Genomic DNA, 7,044 nt, shown 5'->3' with positions numbered 1-7,044 from the left:
TGCAGCCTGTTATTTAAACAAACATTAATACGTTCATAGTATTCTCCCTTGTCAACAGAGCCAGTAATTACTTTTGTCCAGCAGCGGTGGCTTCAGGACCTTTTTGAACACTCCATAAAACTGTGCCTTGTTGTAAAAGGTCCCCCAGCAGGTCTTCAGTTCATGTATGAAGCAGGAGTTCACTCGATCGAGGATTCGCCAGAGTTCACACACACGGACAAGACAAGACCAGACCAGACCAGACCAGACCAGACCAGACCAGACCAGACCAGACAGTCAGTCAGTCAGCTCTGCTCTGCACTGCGTAGGAAGCATTAGCCTGGTTAATAACAGACCGTATTCTCGCGAGCTCATTTGCTTACATGATCCAGTTCTCTGACCAGACTGTTAGCAGAGAGTAGGCAATAGCATCAGAGTCAATGAAGAATTCAAGGTCCAGGAGCTGGGAAACATCCTTCTGGTTGGGTCTGGCCTTGGTTTTGGACATCTCCTGTAGAGTTTTATAACGTCTCACCTGGTTATGTAGGATCTCAGTAGTTTCTGATGCCAGAAAACATAACAAACCCGACCAATTAACATTTTAAAATGTAGACTAAAATTAAGACCAGTGATTCTGCTGGTACTACACCCCCCCCCCCGACCTCTCATTCCACAGGAAACACTGAAGATTAAATAGTCACTTTGTTTCTAGTCCCTCATTTAGAGTAGTAATAGAAGTTGCATTTCTATGGAAACACTATCCACTATTTCAATGTGTGTACTTACCACCCAACTGTTCAACCTCTGGGGTGCTGCATCTAGATTGTGGGGATCCCTCCAAGATCTGGGTTGAGGAGGTGGATTCATCAGTCTCATCTGTGGACATCTCCTGGCTGCTCTGAAATCTAAGGCTTTGTGGCCTCTTTCTTGAAGGGGTCGCTCCCTGCTTCATTTTGGGGGGTTGTCACATTCTGAATCCTTTTCAAAAGCTGCTTCTTCACAAATTCCTAACAAACAACAAATTGGTTGTGTTATAAATCACATTAAACAAAATCGAATCCAGAAATCAAACGATACAAGCAGACACATGTTGCCCTGATTGATCTGGATTGTCAGATGTTTGCACTTTGGCTGCCAGGTATCCAACAGCGCTGTGTTTGGAAACATGTGTCGAATACCTGAGTAGTGACTTACCCACTCAGCTCCACTGGTTGCAGATCTGTCCCGCAGCATTGGGTAGTACTCTATCAGACGCTTCACCGTTACAGTGAGTTCACGGCTGCATGGATACTGGAAGTCATCCCCGGTTGCTCTCTTAATGGATATCATGCTTGTTACTGTATTCCTGATTAATCGACAGCGAAGCTCTTTGGAAAGGATATAGTCTCCTCCTTGTCCAGCACGCTGCTTTTCAAAAAAGGTGCTTCTTGATTGCTCCAACTCTGTATCTGTGTATAAGACTATAAGATACTGTGGGCTGACAAAATGTACGGTTCTGGTGGCACCTTGTTGGTCTCTTGGGTTTGGAGAGGGACGGGGGATGGAGGTGACATATTGAAAATGTTAGTTAGTTCATCTTTCTCTGCCTAGCTAAGATTGTAGACAATGACTGATACCATCGATAATTGAGCTTCGCTGTCTTTGATGCTCTTTCTATTCGTTTTCTATTGTCAATAGAAAGGGTGCCAAAGACGGCGAAGCTAAATAATCTACGGTGTCAGTCATTAGGGCACATATACACCTCATTAACACTATTTCTGGCAAAAAGCATTCTCAATCAACGAATGGCCGTTCGTGCAGTTATTAATTGCTAACAGTCAAAGCTACCTAGTTAAAATTAGCACGCTAGCTTGACTTGCCAACTTTCCAATTCAAATGAACGTTAGCTAATGTTAGCTTGTTAAGGAGAAAGGTAGACGGGTATAAACAAATGAACATGACCTTTTAATACTGCGGTTGATATATGATCCATGCCCGGATATGTGTCAACCATTCCATCTTCATTCATGGTTTTGTCAGATGACTCAAGGATTTGGACCGTCTTTGACTTTTTATTTATAGGTCTCCCTTATGTAGCTAGATAATGTGATGAACGTACGCCAGTTAAGCAATATCACACAAGACGGAGTGCTGAATATCAGCACGGCTGTGATTCGGTCGTAGGTACGAGGCCGCAGCTAATAATATTCAGTATAACAGCACGACCTTGAGTGTGATATTGCTTTTATATAACAGTTCTACAAGCTCAATTTATTAGTCAACAGTAATAAGCGACAACAAATTATGATGTGTTTATTTATTTAATCGTTTATTTGGCTCCTCCAGCACACATAGTTCCCCACCGGGACTGGGGCAGGACTGTTGCCAAGCACCTCATATACATTTCCCTACACACTAGCTTGCTACTTTGTGTAGGTCGACATGTTACCGTCCTCTGCTGACGACCATTCATCATTTAACTCAAATGTTATTTGTGGAAATATGTTCATCTTTGCGGTGCGAGGTTTGTTATATTTTAAGATAGATAATGATCGTTAATGTAATTAACGGTTATTAGAACACCTGTAAAGCGGAGTGATGCATGTATAGTTAAAAGTCCCAGTGCTGTTGTTCTCTACTAAAAATAAAATTACTGGTTGTATTATAAATACTTGTGAACATCTTTTTCAGCTCTTTCCGCCCTTTTCATCTAAAGCAGTGAGAACGTTTTATTTGCATTTGGTTTTAGTAACGTTGGAAATACTTTGGCGGTACGTTATCTGCTGTGTATTTATTACTTTTTCATTGAAACTGTTATTGAGCCATATCAACAGAGTGCACAGTCGCAGCCCTGATTTCTGGTTGCTCTGTGGTATTGATGGATGATCTGAGGAATATAGTGTACAATCCTTCTATCCTCACGTAAAGAGAAACCACCTTCAACACCTACTTGAAGGCACCCGACCAGATGAACAGTCATCGGAGGAAAGCCAAGTACCAACGGAAGTATGAAGCTAGCTAGCATTTCTATTATTGGTATTTGCACCTGTTCTTTCCATTGTGACTGTGTCTAGGTTGAAGTTACTCATTGAAAATCATTTGAAGCATTGGAAGGAGCTTTTTCCAGACCGCAATGTTACACCTGAAAAACATTATATGATACATTTTCCATCACAGATAAAGTCATTGTGTGCAATGGTTAGACATATGTGAATGCTGTTCAAGTCTAAACATTGTTTCTTTAAACAATGGGCTTCCAATTTTAAAAATATGAATAGTTCAATTTTAAAAATATTTGCAAGTCTTTGATCAATCAGAACCAAATATATGAAAGCTGCCAAAATGTTGACAGTTCAATGCATGCAATTTTTTCATATGGAGGTTAAAAATCTACAATATTTAAGTGGAAAATGTAGGGATTTCCTAGGTTTCAATGAAGTAAACCATGCTGTATACATCAAATGGCTTGTAATAAATTATCATAAATACATAACTCAGAAGTCAATGATCTTTGCCAAAGTACTGAATTGTAATTTGCCAGAATTTGGACTGGTCAAAAACATATTTCTTCTTTATTCAAAGCTTTAATGTTTGGAATATCAACCATTTCAAACTAAACGCTTTGATAGAAACGTCATGGCTTATCAAGTTGAGGTCTCACACCTTGCACAGGCAACTGAGTTAGTGGATGCTGAAAAGCTGGTTGATTTTACCTCTTATTACACAATTAGCAACAAGAGCCAAGTCAAATACCATCTTGGGGATGTAATAGAACAGTTCAAATGACTCATAGTGTGTTCCCCAGATATGAAAAGTGTACTGTCTTTGTTCTGTACTGTATTTTGTCTACATGATTGCTGTGCTGTGTGTGAGATTGACAATAAAACAGTGGATTCCATTTGGTCATTATCTCGTCTTAATATGTGAAGAGATGAAAAGGATAAGATGCTTGAAATAAGAAATTGTGACTTTGACAAAGCAGTTTTGTACGTGTCAGTGTTGAGCAAAACGCTTTATAATTCTGGTAATTCTAGTTTCGATCATTGAGTTACTCAGAACCAGTAATACAATCTCAGTAACAAGTTCTATTATCTTATTTAGATCATTAAGGACAAAAAAGCTTGAAACAAGTGAAATTCTCCAACATAAAACTGGCTGGTAAGAATAAATATCTTGTCAGACAAAAAACAAGCATATATTGCCTTGATTTAAGATATTGAATCTTACTTAGATTTCAATTTTTGCAGTGTACTGCTGCTCAATGATTAACAAGATTAGCTAGCCAGCTATTTGTCGTCCTTAACGTAGGTGACTCTGCTAGCTAGCCAACAGCAAGCCAACGCTAGCCAACGTCTTCTGTATAGAACTCAACTACCCTTTCGCATTCACAGGTTGTATCACATTTTCACTTCATTTTCATTACAGTACAACGGTTTGATTTGTTTGATCGTAGCTAGCTACTTAGCTAGCTACATAGGGAACATCTTTGTATCAAAGATAATTGTGTAGTCTAGAGCGATTTTCTAGGTTCGCTAGCCATCTATTGTCGTTCTTTTAACGCAACGTAACGTAAACAACACTGCTAGCTAGCCTGCTAGCCCCGAATAGCAACACTGCAGAAACTATTACACTCAACGGAACGACTTGATTAGTGTAGTGTCAACAACGCAGCCACTGCCAGCTAGCCTACTTCAGCAGTACTGTATCATTTTAATCATTTTAGTCAATAAGATTCTTGCTACGTAGCTTAACTTTATGAACAAGAGACGTGTAGTCCACTTGTCATTCCAATCTCCTTTGCATTAGCGTAGCCTCTTCTGTAGCCTGTCAACTATGTGTCGGTTTATCCCTGTCTCTCCTCTCTGCACAGACCATACAAACGCTCCGACCAATTAACACCCTACTTTGTGGTCCCAAATTAAGACCACGTGGAGTTCCAGGTCTCCGGTAGCCTCTGGAACTGCCAATCTGCGGTCAACAAGGCAGAGTTCATCTCAGCCTATGCCTCCTCCAGTCCCTCGACTTCTTGGCCCTGACTGGGTTGATCTATAAACATGGATCACCACAGACAACACTGCTACTCCTACTGCTCTCTCTTCGTCCGCCCACGTGTTCTCGCACACCCCGAGAGCGTCTGGTCAGCGGGGTGGTGGCACCGGGATCCTCATCTCTCCCAAGTGGTCATTCTCTCTTTCTCCCCTTACCCATCTGTCTATCGCCTCCTTTGAATTCCATGCTGTCACAGTTACTAGCCCTTTCAAGCTTAACATCCTTATCATTTATCGCCCTCCAGGTTCCTCGGAGAGTTCATCAATGAGCTTGATGCCTTGATAAGCTCCTTTCCTGAGGACGGCTCACCTCTCACAGTTCTGGGCGACTTTAACCTCCCCACGTCTACCTTTGACTCTTTCCTCTCTGCCTCCTTCTTTCCACTCCTCTCCACTTTTGACCTCACCCTCTCACCTTCTTACCCCTACTCACAAGGCAGGCAATACGCATTGGGTCGACCTCATCTTTACTAGATGCTGTTCTTCCACTAACCTCATTGCAACTCCCCTCCAAGTCTCCGACCACTGCCTTGTATCCTTTTCCTCTCGCTCTCATCCAACACCTCCCACACTGCCCCTACTCGGATGGTATCGCGCCGTCCCAACCTTCGATCTCTCTCCCCGCTACTCTCTCCTCTTCCATCCTATCATCTCTTCCCTCCGCTCAAACCTTCTCCCACCTATCTCCTGATTCTGCCTCCTCAACCCTCCTCTCCTCCCTCTCTGCATCCCTTGACTCTCTATGTCCCCTATCCTCCAGGCCGGCTCGGTCCTCCCCTCCCGCTCCGTGGCTCGATGACTCATTGCGAGCTCACAGAACAGGGCTCCGGGCAGCCGAGCGGAAATGGAGGAAAACTCGCCTCCCTGCGGACCTGGCATCCTTTCACTCCCTCCTCTCTACATTTTCCTCCTCTGTCTCTGCTGCTAAAGCCACTTTCTACCACGCTAAATTCCAAGCTGCTGCCTCTAACCCTAGGAAGCTCTTTGCCACCTTCTCCTCTCTCCTGAATCCTCCGCCCCCCTCCCCCCCTCCCTCCCTCTCTGCAGATGAACGTCAACCATTTTGAAAAAGAAGGTCGACGGGTATAAACATCCGATCCTCGTTTGCTAAGTCAAACGACACTGCTGGTTCTGCTCACACTGCCCTACCCTGTGCTCTGACCTCTTTCTCCTCTCTCTCCAGATGAAATCTTGTCTTGTGACGGCCGGCCGCCCAACAACCTGCTTTTGATTTATCCCCTCCTCTCTTCTCCAGACCATTTCCGGAGACCTTCTCCCTTACCTCACCTCGCTCATCAACTCATCCCTGACCGCACGGCGTCCCTTCCGTCTTCAAGAGAGCGAGAGTTGCACCCCTTCTGAAAAAACCTACACTCGATCCCTCCGATGTCAACAATTACAGACCAGTATCCCTTCTTTCTTTTCTCTCCAAAACTCTTGAACGTGCTGTCCTTGGCCATTTATCTCTCTCTGAATGACCTTCTTGATCCAAATCAGTCAGGTTTCAAGACTAGTCATTCAACTGAGACTGCTCTCCTCTGTATCACGGAGCGCTCCGCACTGCTAAAGCTAACTCTCTCTCCTCTGCTCTCATCCTTCTAGATCTATCGGCTGTTATACTGTGAACCATCAGATCCTCCTCTCCACCCTCTTGTTGGGCATCTTAAGATAGCCCATAATGATTGCGTCCTACCTGACAGGTCGTCCTAGAACACCAGGTGGCGTGGCGAGAATCTGTCTCCTCACCAAAGTCTCACCACTGGTGTCCCCCAGGGCTCTGTTCTTGGCCCTTCCTATTCTCGCTATACACCAAGTCACTTGGCTCTGTCATAACCTCACATGGTCTCTCTTATCATTGCTATGCAGACGACACACAATTAATCTTTCCTTTCCCCCTTCTGATGACCAGGTGGGAAATCGCATCTCTGCATGTCTGGCAGACATATCAGTGTGGATGACGGATCACCACCTCAAGCTGAACCTCGGCAAGACTGAGCTGCTCTTCCTCCTGGGAAGGACTGGTTCCATGATCTCGCCA

General features: G+C 43.8%; 1 long non-coding RNA gene across 1 annotated transcript; it reads right to left on the bottom strand.

Moving 5' to 3' along the window:
* Positions 1–424: 424 nt before the first annotated feature.
* LOC124037331 lies at positions 425–2,127 on the bottom strand. Its single transcript, XR_006839159.1, has 3 exons — positions 1,174–2,127; positions 766–986; positions 425–540 (listed from the first exon to the last, which is right to left on the bottom strand). It is a non-coding gene; the product is annotated as an uncharacterized LOC124037331 (long non-coding RNA).
* Positions 2,128–7,044: the final 4,917 nt, after the last annotated feature.

The sequence above is a fragment of the Oncorhynchus gorbuscha genome, linkage group LG06, assembly GCF_021184085.1.
Source record: "Oncorhynchus gorbuscha isolate QuinsamMale2020 ecotype Even-year linkage group LG06, OgorEven_v1.0, whole genome shotgun sequence".
Classification (NCBI taxonomy): Eukaryota; Metazoa; Chordata; class Actinopteri; order Salmoniformes; family Salmonidae; genus Oncorhynchus; species Oncorhynchus gorbuscha.
Note: the sequence above shows the minus strand (reverse complement) of the source record. Positions and strands in the feature narration are given on the sequence as shown.